This window comes from Scyliorhinus torazame, unplaced genomic scaffold (genome assembly GCF_047496885.1).
Source record: "Scyliorhinus torazame isolate Kashiwa2021f unplaced genomic scaffold, sScyTor2.1 scaffold_57, whole genome shotgun sequence".
NCBI classification, from domain to species: Eukaryota; Metazoa; Chordata; class Chondrichthyes; order Carcharhiniformes; family Scyliorhinidae; genus Scyliorhinus; species Scyliorhinus torazame.
Window position 1 is genome coordinate 259,671 of NW_027307784.1, and position 13,189 is coordinate 272,859.

Below are 13,189 nucleotides of genomic sequence, written 5' to 3' on the forward strand. Positions count from 1 at the left end.
GTGTTTTTTGTTTTTGTGTGTGTGTGTTTTTGTGTGTGTGTGTTTTTTGTTTTTTGCGTGTGTTTTTGTTTTTGTTTTTGTTTGTGTTTTTGTTTTTCTGTGTGTCTGTTTGTTTTTGTGTGTTTGTTTTTGTTTTTGTGTGTGTTTTTTGTTTTTGTGTGTGTATTTGTTTTTGTGTGTGTTTTTGTGTGTGTTTGTTTTTGTGTGTGTGTTTGTTTTTAACATATAGAACATAGAACATAGAACAATACAGCGCAGTACAGGCCCTTCGGCCCACGATGTTGCACCGAAACAAAAGCCATCTAACCTACACTATGCCATTATCATCCATATGTTTATCCAATAAACTTTTAAATGCCCTCAATGTTGGCGAGTTCACTACTGTAGCAGGTAGGGCATTCCACGGCCTCACTACTCTTTGCGTAAAGAACCTACCTCTGACCTCTGTCCTATATCTATTACCCCTCAGTTTAAAGTTATGTCCCCTCGTGCCAGCCATATCCATCCGCGGGAGAAGGCTCTCACTGTCCACCCTATCCAACCCCCTGATCATTTTGTATGCCTCTATTAAGTCTCCTCTTAGCCTTCTTCTCTCCAACGAAAACAACCTCAAGTCCGTCAGCCTTTCCTCATAAGATTTTCCCTCCATACCAGGCAACATCCTGGTAAATCTCCTCTGCACCCGCTCCAAAGCCTCCACGTCCTTCCTATAATGCGGTGACCAGAACTGTACGCAATACTCCAAATGCGGCCGGACCAGAGTTCTGTACAGCTGCAACATGACCTCTCGACTCCGGAACTCAATCCCTCTACCAATAAAGGCCAACACTCCATAGGCCTTCTTCACAACCCTATCAACCTGGGTGGCAACTTTCAGGGATCTATGTACATGGACACCTAGATCCCTCTGCTCAGCCACACTTTCAAGAACTTTACCATTAGCCAAATATTCCGCATTCCTGTTATTCCTTCCAAAGTGAATCACCTCACACTTCTCTACATTAAACTCCATTTGCCACCTCTCAGCCCAGCTCTGCAGCTTATCTATATCCCTCTGTAACCTGCTACATCCTTCCACACTATCGACAACACCACCGACTTTAGTATCATCTGCAAATTTACTCACCCACCCTTCTGTGCCTTCCTCTAGGTCATTGATAAAAATGACAAACAGCAACGGCCCCAGAACAGATCCTTGTGGTACTCCACTTGTGACTGTACTCCATTCTGAACATTTCCCATCAACCACCACCCTCTGTCTTCTTTCAGCTAGCCAATTTCTGATCCACATCTCTAAATCACCCTCAATCCCCAGCCTCCGTATTTTTTGCAATAGCCTACCGTGGGGAACCTTATCAAACGCTTTGCTGAAATCCATATACACCACATCAACTGCTCTACCCTCGTCTACCTGTTCAGTCACCTTCTCAAAGAACTCAATAAGGTTTGTGAGGCATGACCTACCCTTCACAAAGCCATGCTGACTATCCCTGATCATATCATTCCTATCTAGATGATTATAAATCTTGTCCCTTATAATCCCCTCCAAGACTTTACCCACTACAGACGTGAGGCTCACCGGTCTATAGTTGCCGGGGTTGTCTCTGCTCCCCTTTTTGAACAAAGGGACCACATTTGCTGTCCTCCAGTCCTCTGGCACTATTCCTGTAGCCAATGATGACATAAAAATCAAAGCCAAAGGTCCAGCAATCTCTTCCCTGGCCTCCCATAGAATCCTAGGATAAATCCCATCAGGTCCCGGGGACTTATCTATTTTCAGCCTGTCCAGAATTGCCAACACCTCTTCCCTACGTACCTCAATGCCATCTATTCTATTAGCCTGGGACTCAGCATTCTCCTCCACAACATTATCTTTTTCCTGAGTGAATACTGACGAAAAATATTCATTTAGTATCTCGCCTATCTCTTCAGACTCCACACACAATTTCCCATCCCTGTCCTTGACTGGTCCTACTCTTTCCCTAGTCATTCGCTTATTCCTGACATACCTATAGAAAGCTTTTGGGTTTTCCTTGATCCTTCCTGCCAAATACTTCTCATGTCCCCTCCTTGCTCGTCTTAGCTCTCTCTTTAGATCCTTCCTCGCTACCTTGTAACTATCCATCGCCCCAACCGAAACTTCACACTTCATCTTCACATAGGCCTCCTTCTTCCTCTTAACAAGAGATTCCACTTCCCTGGTAAACCACGGTTCCCTCGCTCGACGCCTTCCTCCCTGTCTGACCGGTACATACTTATCAAGAACACGCAGTAGCTGATCCTTGAACAAGCCCCACTTATCCAGTGTGCCCAACACTTGCAGCCTACTTCTCCACCTTATCCCCCCCCAAGTCACGTCTAATGGCATCATAATTGCCCTTCCCCCAGCTATAACTCTTGCCCTGCGGTGTATACTTATCCCTTTCCATCATTAACGTAAACGTCACCGAATTGTGGTCACTGTCCCCAAAGTGCTCTCCTACCTCCAAATCCAACACCTGGCCTGGTTCATTACCCAAAACCAAATCCAACGTGGCCTCGCCTCTTGTTGGCCTGTCAACATATTGTTTCAGGAAACCCTCCTGCACACACTGTACAAAAAACGACCCATCTATTGTACTCGAACTATATCTTTTTCCAGTTTGTGTGTGTGTGTTTTTGTTTTTGTGTGTGTTTTTGTTTTTGTGTGTGTGTTTGTTTTTGTGTTTGTTTTTGTTTTTGTGTGTGTGTGTGTTTGAGCTTTTGTTTTTGTGTGTGTGTTTGTTTTTGTGTGTGTGTGTTTTTGTGTGTGTTTGTGTTTTTTCTTTTTGTGTGTGTGTGTGTTTGAGCTTTTGTTTTTGTGTGTGTGTGTTTTTGTTTTTGTGTGTGTTTTTGTTTTTCTGTGTGTGTGTTTTTTGTTTCTGTGTGTGTTTTTGTTTTTGTGTGTGTGTGTTTGTTTTTGTGCGTGTGTTTGTTTTTGTGTGTGTTTTTGTTTTGTGTGTGTGTTTGTTTTTGTGTGTGTGTTTTTGTGTGTGTTTGTGTTTTTTCATTTTGTGTGTGTATTTGTTTTTGTGTGTGTGTTTGTTTTTCTGTGTGTGTGTTTTTGTTTTTGTGTGTGTTTTTGTTTTTGTGTGTGTGTTTGAGCTTTTGTTTTTGTGTGTGTTTTTGTTTTTCTGTGCGTGTGTGTTTTTGTTTTTGTGTGTGTTTTTCTGTGTGTGTGTTTTTTGTTTTTGTGTGTCTTTTTGTTTTTGTGTGTGTTTTTGTTTTTGTGCGTATGTTTTTGTTTTTGTGTGTGTTTATGTTTTTGTGGGTGTGTGTGCTTTTGTGGGTGTGTGTGTTTTTGTTTTTGTGTGTGTTTTTGTTTTTCTGTGTGTGTGTGTGTTTTGTTTTTGTGTGTGTGTGTTTTTGTGTGTGTGTGGGTTTTTGTTTTTGTGTGTGTTTTTGTTTTTCTGTGTGTGTGTTTTTTGTTTCTGTGTGTGTTTTTGTTTTTGTGTGTGTTTTTGTTTTGTGTGTGTGTTTGTTTTTGTGTGTGTGTTTTTGTGTGTGTTTGTGTTTTTTCATTTTGTGTGTGTATTTGTTTTTGTGTATGTGTTTGTTTTTCTGTGTGTGTGTTTTTGTTTTTGTGTGTTTTTGTTTTTGTGTGTGTGTTTTTTGTTTTTGTGTGTGTATTTGTTTTTGTGTGTGTGTGTTTTTGTGTGTGTTTGTGTTTTTTCTTTTTGTGTGTGTGTGATTGAGCTTTTGTTTTTGTGTGTGTTTTTGTTTTTCTGTGTGTGTGTTTTTTTGTGTATGTTTTTGTATTTCTGTGTGTGTGTGTTTTTTGTTTTTGTGTGTGTTTTTGTTTTTGTGTGTGTGTGTTTGTTTTTGTGTGTGTGTGGTTTTGTTTTTGTGTGTGTGTTTGTGTTTTGTTTTTGTATGTGTTTTTGTTTTTGTGTGTGTGTTTGTGTTTTGTTTTTGTGTGTTTTTGTGTGTGTGTTTTTTGTTTTTGTGTGTGTTTTTCTTTTTGTGCGTTTGTTTTTGTTTTTGTGTGTGTTTTAGTTTTTGTGTGTGTGTGTTTGTTTTTGTGCGTGTGTTTGTTTTTGTGTGTGTTTTTGTTTTGTGTGTGTGTTTGTTTTTGTGTGTGTGTTTTTGTGTGTGTGTGTTTGTTTTTGTGCGTGTGTTTGTTTTTGTGTGTGTTTTTGTTTTGTGTGTGTGTTTGATTTTGTGTGTGTGTTTTTGTGTGTGTTTGTGTTTTTTCATTTTGTGTGTGTATTTGTTTTTGTGTGTGTGTTTGTTTTTCTGTGTGTGTGTTTTTGTTTTTGTGTGTTTTTGTTTTTGTGTGTGTGTTTTTTGTTTTTGTGTGTGTATTTGTTTTTGTGCGTGTTTTTGTTTTTGTGTGTGTGTTTGAGCTTTTGTTTTTGTGTGTGTTTTAGTTTTTCTGTGCGTGTGTGTTTTTGTTTTTCTGTGTGTGTGTTTTTTGTTTTTGTGTGTCTTTTTGTTTTTGTGTGTGTTTTTGTTTTTGTGCGTATGTTTTTGTTTTTGTGTGTTTATTATTTTTGTGGGTGTGTGTGCTTTTGTGGGTGTGTGTGTTTTTGTTTTTGTGTGTGTTTTTGTTTTTCTGTGTGTGTGGTTTTGTGTGTGTGTGTGTTTTTTGTTTTTTGCGTGTGTTTTTGTTTTTGTTTATTTTTGTGTTTTTGTTTTTGTGTGTGTTTTTGTTTTTGAGTGTGTGTGGGGGGTTTTGTTTTTGTGTGTGTGTTTTTGTGTTTGTTTTTGTTTTTTTGTGTGTGTGTGTTTTTGTTTTTGTGTGTGTTTTTGTTTTTCTGTGTGTGTGTTTTGTTTTTGTGTATGTCTGTTTGTTTTTGTGTGTGTGTGATTTTTGTTTTTGTGTGTGTTTTAGTTTTTATGTGTTTTTTTGTTTTTGTGTGTGTTTTTGTTTTTGTGTGTGTTTTTGTTTTTCTGTGTGTGTGTGTTTTGTTTTTGTGTATGTCTGTTTGATTTTGTGTGTGTTTTTGTTTCTGTGCGTGTTTTTGTTTTTCTGTGTGTGTGTTTTTGTTTTTGTGTGTGTGTTTGTTTTTGTGTTTGTTTTTTTTTTTTTTTGTGTGTGTGTGTTTGAGCTTTTGTTTTTGTGTGTGTTTTTGTTTTTCTGTGTGTGTGTTTTTGTTTTTGTGTGTGTGTTTGTTTTTGTGTGTGTTTTTGTTTTGTGTGTGTGTTTGTTTTTGTGTGTGTGTTTTTGTGTGTGTTTGTGTTTTTTCATTTTGTGTGTGTATTTGTTTTTGTGTGTGTGTTTGTTTTTCTGTGTGTGTGTTTTTGTTTTTGTGTGTTTTTGTTTGTGTGTGTGTGTTTTTTGTTTTTGTGTGTATATTTGTTTTTGTGTGTGTTTTTGTTTTTGTGTGTGTGTTTGAGCTTTTGTTTTTGGGTGTGTTTTTGTTTTTCTGTGTGTGTGTTTTTTGTTTTTGTGTGTCTTTTTGTTTTTGTGTGTTTTGTTTTTGTGCGTATGTTTTTGTTTTGTGTGTGTTTATGTTTTTGTGGGTGTGTGTGCTTTTGTGGGTGTGTGTGTTTTTGTTTTTGTGTGTGTTTTTGTTTTTCTGTGTGTGGTTTTGTTTTTGTGTGTGTTTGTTGTTGTGTGTTTTTGTTTTTGTGTCTGTGTTTTTATTTTTGTGTGTGTGTATTTGTTTTTGTGTGTGTGTTTGTTTTTGTGTGTGTTTTTGTGTGTGTTTGTGTTTTTTCCTTTTGTGTGTGTATTTGTTTTTGTGTGTGTGTTTGTTTTTGTGTGTGTTTTTGTTTTTGTGTGTGTGTGTGTTTGAACTTTTGTTTTTGTGTGTGTTTTTGTTTTTCTGTGTGTGTGTTTTTTGTTTCTGTGTGTGTTTTTGTTTTTGTGTGTGTGTGTTTGTTTTTGTGTGTGTGTGTTTGTGTTTTGTGTGTTGTGTTTGTTTTTGTGTGTTTGTTTTTGTGTGTGTTTGTGTTTTTTCTTTTTGTGTGTGTTTTAGTTTGTGTGTGTGTGGTTTTGTTTTTGTGTGTGTGTTTGTTTTGTGTGTGTGTGTTTGAGCTTTTGTTTTTGTGTGTGTATTTGTTTTTCTGTGCGTGTGTATTTTTGTTTTTGTGTGTGTTTTTCTTTTTCTGTGTGTATGTTTTTTGTTTTTGTGTGTGTTTTTGTTTTTGTGCGTATGTTTTTGTTTTTGTGTGTGTTTATGTTTTTGTGGGTGTGTGTTTGAGCTTTTGTTTTTGTGTGTGTTTATGTTTTTGTGTGTGTTTTTGTTTTTGTGTGTGTGTGTTTGAGCTTTTGTTTTTGTGTGTGTTTTTGTTTTTGAGTGTGTGTGTGTGTGTTTTTGTTTTTGTGTGTGTGTTTTTGTTTTTGCGTGTTTGTTTTTGTGTGTGTTTTAGTTTTTGTGTGTTTTTTTGTTTTCGTGTGTGTTTTCGTTTTTCTGTGTGCTGTGTTTTTGTTTTTGTGTGTGTGTATGTTTTTGTGTGTGTTTTTGTTTTTGTGTGTGTTTTTGTTTTTCTGTGTGTGTGTGTTTTTTGTTTTTGTGTGTGTGTGTTTTTGTGTGTGTGTGTTTTTTGTTTTTGTGTGTGTATTTGTTTTTGTGTGTGTGTTTGTTTTTGTGTGTGTTTCTGTTTTTGTGTGTGTGTGTTTGAGCTTTTGTTTTTGTGTGTTTTTTTGTTTTTCTGTGCGTATGTGTTTTTGTTTTTGTGTATGTTTTTGTTTTTCTGTGTGTGTGTTTTTTGTTTTTGTGTGTGTTTTTCTTTTTGTGCGTTTGTTTTTGTTTTTGTGTGTGTTTATGTTTTTGTGGGTGTGTTTTTTTTTGTGAATGTTTTTGTTTTTCTGTGTGTGTGTGTTTTTTGTTTTTGTGTGTTTTGTTTTTGTGTGTGTGTTTTTGTTTTTCTGTGTGTGTGTTTGTTTTTGTGCGTGTGTTTGTTTTTGTGTGTGTTTTTGTTTTGTGTGTGTGTTTGTTTTTGTGTGTGTGTTTTTGTGTGTGTTTGTGTTTTTTCATTTTGTGTGTGTATTTGTTTTTGTGTGTGTGTTTGTTTTTCTGCGTGTGTGTTTTTGTTTTTGTGTGTTTTTGTGTGTGTGTTTTTTGTTTTTGTGTGTGTATTTCTTTTTGTGTGTGTTTTTGTTTTTGTGTGTGTTTTTTGTTTTTGTGTGTGTTTTTCTTTTTGTGCGTTTGTTTTTGTTTTTGTGTGTGTTTTAGTTTTTGTGTGTGTGTGTTTGTTTTTGTGCGTGTGTTTGTTTTTGTGTGTGTTTTTGTTTTGTGTATGTGTTTGTTTTTGTGTGTGTGTTTTTGTGTGTGTGTGTTTGTTTTTGTGCGTGTGTTTGTTTTTGTGTGTGTTTTTGTTTTGTGTGTGTGTTTGTTTTTGTGTGTGTGTTTTTGTGTGTGTTTGTGTTGTTTCATTTTGTGTGTGTATTTGTTTTTGTGTGTGTGTTTGTTTTTCTGTGCGTGTGTGTTTTTGTTTTTCTGTGTGTTTTTTTTTTCTGTGTGTGTGGTTTTGTGTGTGTGTGTGTTTTTTGTTTTTTGCGTGTGTTTTTGTTTTTGTTTATTTTTGTGTCTTTGTTTTTGTGTGTGTTTTTGTTTTTGAGTGTGTGTGGGGGGATTTGTTTTTGTGTGTGTGTTTTTGTTTTTGTGTGTGTGTTTGTTTTTCTGTGTGTGTGTTTTTGTTTTTGTGTGTTTTTGTTTGTGTGTGTGTGTTTTTTGTTTTTGTGTGTATATTTGTTTTTGTGTGTGTTTTTGTTTTTGTGTGTGTGTTTGAGCTTTTGTTTTTGGGTGTGTTTTTGTTTTTCTGTGTGTGTGTTTTTTGTTTTTGTGTGTCTTTTTGTTTTTGTGTGTTTTGTTTTTGTGCGTATGTTTTTGTTTTGTGTGTGTTTATGTTTTTGTGGGTGTGTGTGCTTTTGTGGGTGTGTGTGTTTTTGTTTTTGTGTGTGTTTTTGTTTTTCTGTGTGTGGTTTTGTTTTTGTGTGTGTTTGTTGTTGTGTGTTTTTGTTTTTGTGTCTGTGTTTTTATTTTTGTGTGTGTGTATTTGTTTTTGTGTGTGTGTTTGTTTTTGTGTGTGTTTTTGTGTGTGTTTGTGTTTTTTCCTTTTGTGTGTGTATTTGTTTTTGTGTGTGTGTTTGTTTTTGTGTGTGTTTTTGTTTTTGTGTGTGTGTGTGTTTGAACTTTTGTTTTTGTGTGTGTTTTTGTTTTTCTGTGTGTGTGTTTTTTGTTTCTGTGTGTGTTTTTGTTTTTGTGTGTGTGTGTTTGTTTTTGTGTGTGTGTGTTTGTGTTTTGTGTGTTGTGTTTGTTTTTGTGTGTTTGTTTTTGTGTGTGTTTGTGTTTTTTCTTTTTGTGTGTGTTTTAGTTTGTGTGTGTGTGGTTTTGTTTTTGTGTGTGTGTTTGTTTTGTGTGTGTGTGTTTGAGCTTTTGTTTTTGTGTGTGTATTTGTTTTTCTGTGCGTGTGTATTTTTGTTTTTGTGTGTGTTTTTCTTTTTCTGTGTGTATGTTTTTTGTTTTTGTGTGTGTTTTTGTTTTTGTGCGTATGTTTTTGTTTTTGTGTGTGTTTATGTTTTTGTGGGTGTGTGTTTGAGCTTTTGTTTTTGTGTGTGTTTATGTTTTTGTGTGTGTTTTTGTTTTTGTGTGTGTGTGTTTGAGCTTTTGTTTTTGTGTGTGTTTTTGTTTTTGAGTGTGTGTGTGTGTGTTTTTGTTTTTGTGTGTGTGTTTTTGTTTTTGCGTGTTTGTTTTTGTGTGTGTTTTAGTTTTTGTGTGTTTTTTTGTTTTCGTGTGTGTTTTCGTTTTTCTGTGTGCTGTGTTTTTGTTTTTGTGTGTGTGTATGTTTTTGTGTGTGTTTTTGTTTTTGTGTGTGTTTTTGTTTTTCTGTGTGTGTGTGTTTTTTGTTTTTGTGTGTGTGTGTTTTTGTGTGTGTGTGTTTTTTGTTTTTGTGTGTGTATTTGTTTTTGTGTGTGTGTTTGTTTTTGTGTGTGTTTCTGTTTTTGTGTGTGTGTGTTTGAGCTTTTGTTTTTGTGTGTTTTTTTGTTTTTCTGTGCGTATGTGTTTTTGTTTTTGTGTATGTTTTTGTTTTTCTGTGTGTGTGTTTTTTGTTTTTGTGTGTGTTTTTCTTTTTGTGCGTTTGTTTTTGTTTTTGTGTGTGTTTATGTTTTTGTGGGTGTGTTTTTTTTTGTGAATGTTTTTGTTTTTCTGTGTGTGTGTGTTTTTTGTTTTTGTGTGTTTTGTTTTTGTGTGTGTGTTTTTGTTTTTCTGTGTGTGTGTTTGTTTTTGTGCGTGTGTTTGTTTTTGTGTGTGTTTTTGTTTTGTGTGTGTGTTTGTTTTTGTGTGTGTGTTTTTGTGTGTGTTTGTGTTTTTTCATTTTGTGTGTGTATTTGTTTTTGTGTGTGTGTTTGTTTTTCTGCGTGTGTGTTTTTGTTTTTGTGTGTTTTTGTGTGTGTGTTTTTTGTTTTTGTGTGTGTATTTCTTTTTGTGTGTGTTTTTGTTTTTGTGTGTGTTTTTTGTTTTTGTGTGTGTTTTTCTTTTTGTGCGTTTGTTTTTGTTTTTGTGTGTGTTTTAGTTTTTGTGTGTGTGTGTTTGTTTTTGTGCGTGTGTTTGTTTTTGTGTGTGTTTTTGTTTTGTGTATGTGTTTGTTTTTGTGTGTGTGTTTTTGTGTGTGTGTGTTTGTTTTTGTGCGTGTGTTTGTTTTTGTGTGTGTTTTTGTTTTGTGTGTGTGTTTGTTTTTGTGTGTGTGTTTTTGTGTGTGTTTGTGTTGTTTCATTTTGTGTGTGTATTTGTTTTTGTGTGTGTGTTTGTTTTTCTGTGCGTGTGTGTTTTTGTTTTTCTGTGTGTTTTTTTTTTTCTGTGTGTGTGGTTTTGTGTGTGTGTGTGTTTTTTGTTTTTTGCGTGTGTTTTTGTTTTTGTTTATTTTTGTGTCTTTGTTTTTGTGTGTGTTTTTGTTTTTGAGTGTGTGTGGGGGGATTTGTTTTTGTGTGTGTGTTTTTGTTTTTGTGTGTGTGTTTGTTTTTCTGTGTGTGTGTTTTTGTTTTTGTGTGTTTTTGTTTGTGTGTGTGTGTTTTTTGTTTTTGTGTGTATATTTGTTTTTGTGTGTGTTTTTGTTTTTGTGTGTGTGTTTGAGCTTTTGTTTTTGGGTGTGTTTTTGTTTTTCTGTGTGTGTGTTTTTTGTTTTTGTGTGTCTTTTTGTTTTTGTGTGTTTTGTTTTTGTGCGTATGTTTTTGTTTTGTGTGTGTTTATGTTTTTGTGGGTGTGTGTGCTTTTGTGGGTGTGTGTGTTTTTGTTTTTGTGTGTGTTTTTGTTTTTCTGTGTGTGGTTTTGTTTTTGTGTGTGTTTGTTGTTGTGTGTTTTTGTTTTTGTGTCTGTGTTTTTATTTTTGTGTGTGTGTATTTGTTTTTGTGTGTGTGTTTGTTTTTGTGTGTGTTTTTGTGTGTGTTTGTGTTTTTTCCTTTTGTGTGTGTATTTGTTTTTGTGTGTGTGTTTGTTTTTGTGTGTGTTTTTGTTTTTGTGTGTGTGTGTGTTTGAACTTTTGTTTTTGTGTGTGTTTTTGTTTTTCTGTGTGTGTGTTTTTTGTTTCTGTGTGTGTTTTTGTTTTTGTGTGTGTGTGTTTGTTTTTGTGTGTGTGTGTTTGTGTTTTGTGTGTTGTGTTTGTTTTTGTGTGTTTGTTTTTGTGTGTGTTTGTGTTTTTTCTTTTTGTGTGTGTTTTAGTTTGTGTGTGTGTGGTTTTGTTTTTGTGTGTGTGTTTGTTTTGTGTGTGTGTGTTTGAGCTTTTGTTTTTGTGTGTGTATTTGTTTTTCTGTGCGTGTGTATTTTTGTTTTTGTGTGTGTTTTTCTTTTTCTGTGTGTATGTTTTTTGTTTTTGTGTGTGTTTTTGTTTTTGTGCGTATGTTTTTGTTTTTGTGTGTGTTTATGTTTTTGTGGGTGTGTGTTTGAGCTTTTGTTTTTGTGTGTGTTTATGTTTTTGTGTGTGTTTTTGTTTTTGTGTGTGTGTGTTTGAGCTTTTGTTTTTGTGTGTGTTTTTGTTTTTGAGTGTGTGTGTGTGTGTTTTTGTTTTTGTGTGTGTGTTTTTGTTTTTGCGTGTTTGTTTTTGTGTGTGTTTTAGTTTTTGTGTGTTTTTTTGTTTTCGTGTGTGTTTTCGTTTTTCTGTGTGCTGTGTTTTTGTTTTTGTGTGTGTGTATGTTTTTGTGTGTGTTTTTGTTTTTGTGTGTGTTTTTGTTTTTCTGTGTGTGTGTGTTTTTTGTTTTTGTGTGTGTGTGTTTTTGTGTGTGTGTGTTTTTTGTTTTTGTGTGTGTATTTGTTTTTGTGTGTGTGTTTGTTTTTGTGTGTGTTTCTGTTTTTGTGTGTGTGTGTTTGAGCTTTTGTTTTTGTGTGTTTTTTTGTTTTTCTGTGCGTATGTGTTTTTGTTTTTGTGTATGTTTTTGTTTTTCTGTGTGTGTGTTTTTTGTTTTTGTGTGTGTTTTTCTTTTTGTGCGTTTGTTTTTGTTTTTGTGTGTGTTTATGTTTTTGTGGGTGTGTTTTTTTTTGTGAATGTTTTTGTTTTTCTGTGTGTGTGTGTTTTTTGTTTTTGTGTGTTTTGTTTTTGTGTGTGTGTTTTTGTTTTTCTGTGTGTGTGTTTGTTTTTGTGCGTGTGTTTGTTTTTGTGTGTGTTTTTGTTTTGTGTGTGTGTTTGTTTTTGTGTGTGTGTTTTTGTGTGTGTTTGTGTTTTTTCATTTTGTGTGTGTATTTGTTTTTGTGTGTGTGTTTGTTTTTCTGCGTGTGTGTTTTTGTTTTTGTGTGTTTTTGTGTGTGTGTTTTTTGTTTTTGTGTGTGTATTTCTTTTTGTGTGTGTTTTTGTTTTTGTGTGTGTTTTTTGTTTTTGTGTGTGTTTTTCTTTTTGTGCGTTTGTTTTTGTTTTTGTGTGTGTTTTAGTTTTTGTGTGTGTGTGTTTGTTTTTGTGCGTGTGTTTGTTTTTGTGTGTGTTTTTGTTTTGTGTATGTGTTTGTTTTTGTGTGTGTGTTTTTGTGTGTGTGTGTTTGTTTTTGTGCGTGTGTTTGTTTTTGTGTGTGTTTTTGTTTTGTGTGTGTGTTTGTTTTTGTGTGTGTGTTTTTGTGTGTGTTTGTGTTGTTTCATTTTGTGTGTGTATTTGTTTTTGTGTGTGTGTTTGTTTTTCTGTGCGTGTGTGTTTTTGTTTTTCTGTGTGTTTTTTTTTTCTGTGTGTGTGGTTTTGTGTGTGTGTGTGTTTTTTGTTTTTTGCGTGTGTTTTTGTTTTTGTTTATTTTTGTGTCTTTGTTTTTGTGTGTGTTTTTGTTTTTGAGTGTGTGTGGGGGGATTTGTTTTTGTGTGTGTGTTTTTGTTTTTGTGTGTGTTTTAGTTTTTGTGTGTTTTTTTGTTTTCGTGTGTGTTTTCGTTTTTCTGTGTGTGTGTTTTTGTTTTTGTGTGTGTTTTTGTTTTTGTGTGTGTGTTTGTGTTTTTGTTTTTGTGTGTGTTTTTGTGTTTGTTTTTGTTTTTTTGTGTGTGTGTGTTTTTGTTTTTGTGTGTGTTTTTGTTTTTCTGTGTGTGTGTGTTTTGTTTTTGTGTATGTCTGTTTGTTTTTGTGTGTGTTTTTGTGCGTGTTTTTGTTTTTCTGTGTGTGTGTGTGTTTTTGTTTTTGTGTGTGTGTCTTTTTGTGTGTGTGTGTTTTTTGTTTTTGTGTGTGTTTTAGTTGTTATGTGTTTTTTTGTTTTCGTGTGTGTTTTCGTTTTTCTGTGTGTGTGTTTTTGTTTTTGTGTGTGTTTTTGTTTTTGTGTGTGTGTTTGTGTTTTTGTTTTTGTGTGTGTTTTTGTGTTTGTTTTTGTTTTTTTGTGTGTTTGAGCTTTTGTTTTTGTGTGTGTTTTTGTTTTTCTGTGCGTGTGTGTTTTGTTTTTGTGTGTGTTTTTGTTTTTGTGTGTGTGTGTTTTTGTGTGTGTTTGTGTTTTTTCTTTTTGTGTGTGTGTGTGTTTGAGCTTTTGTTTTTGTGTGTGTTTTTGTTTTTCTGTGTGTGTGTTTTTGTTTTTGTGTGTGTGTTTGAGCTTTTGTTTTTGTGTGTGTTTTTTGTTTTTTGCGTGTGTTTTTGTTTTGTGTGTGTGTTTGTTTTTGTGTGTGTGTGTTTTTTGTTTCTGTGTGTGTTTTTGTTTTTGTGTGTGTGTGTTTGTTTTTGTGTGTGTGTTTGTTTTTATGTGTGTGTTTTTGTGTGTGTTTGTGTTTTTTCATTTTGTGTGTGTATTTGTTTTTGTGTGTGTGTTTGTTTTTCTGTGTGTGTGTTTTTGTTTTTGTGT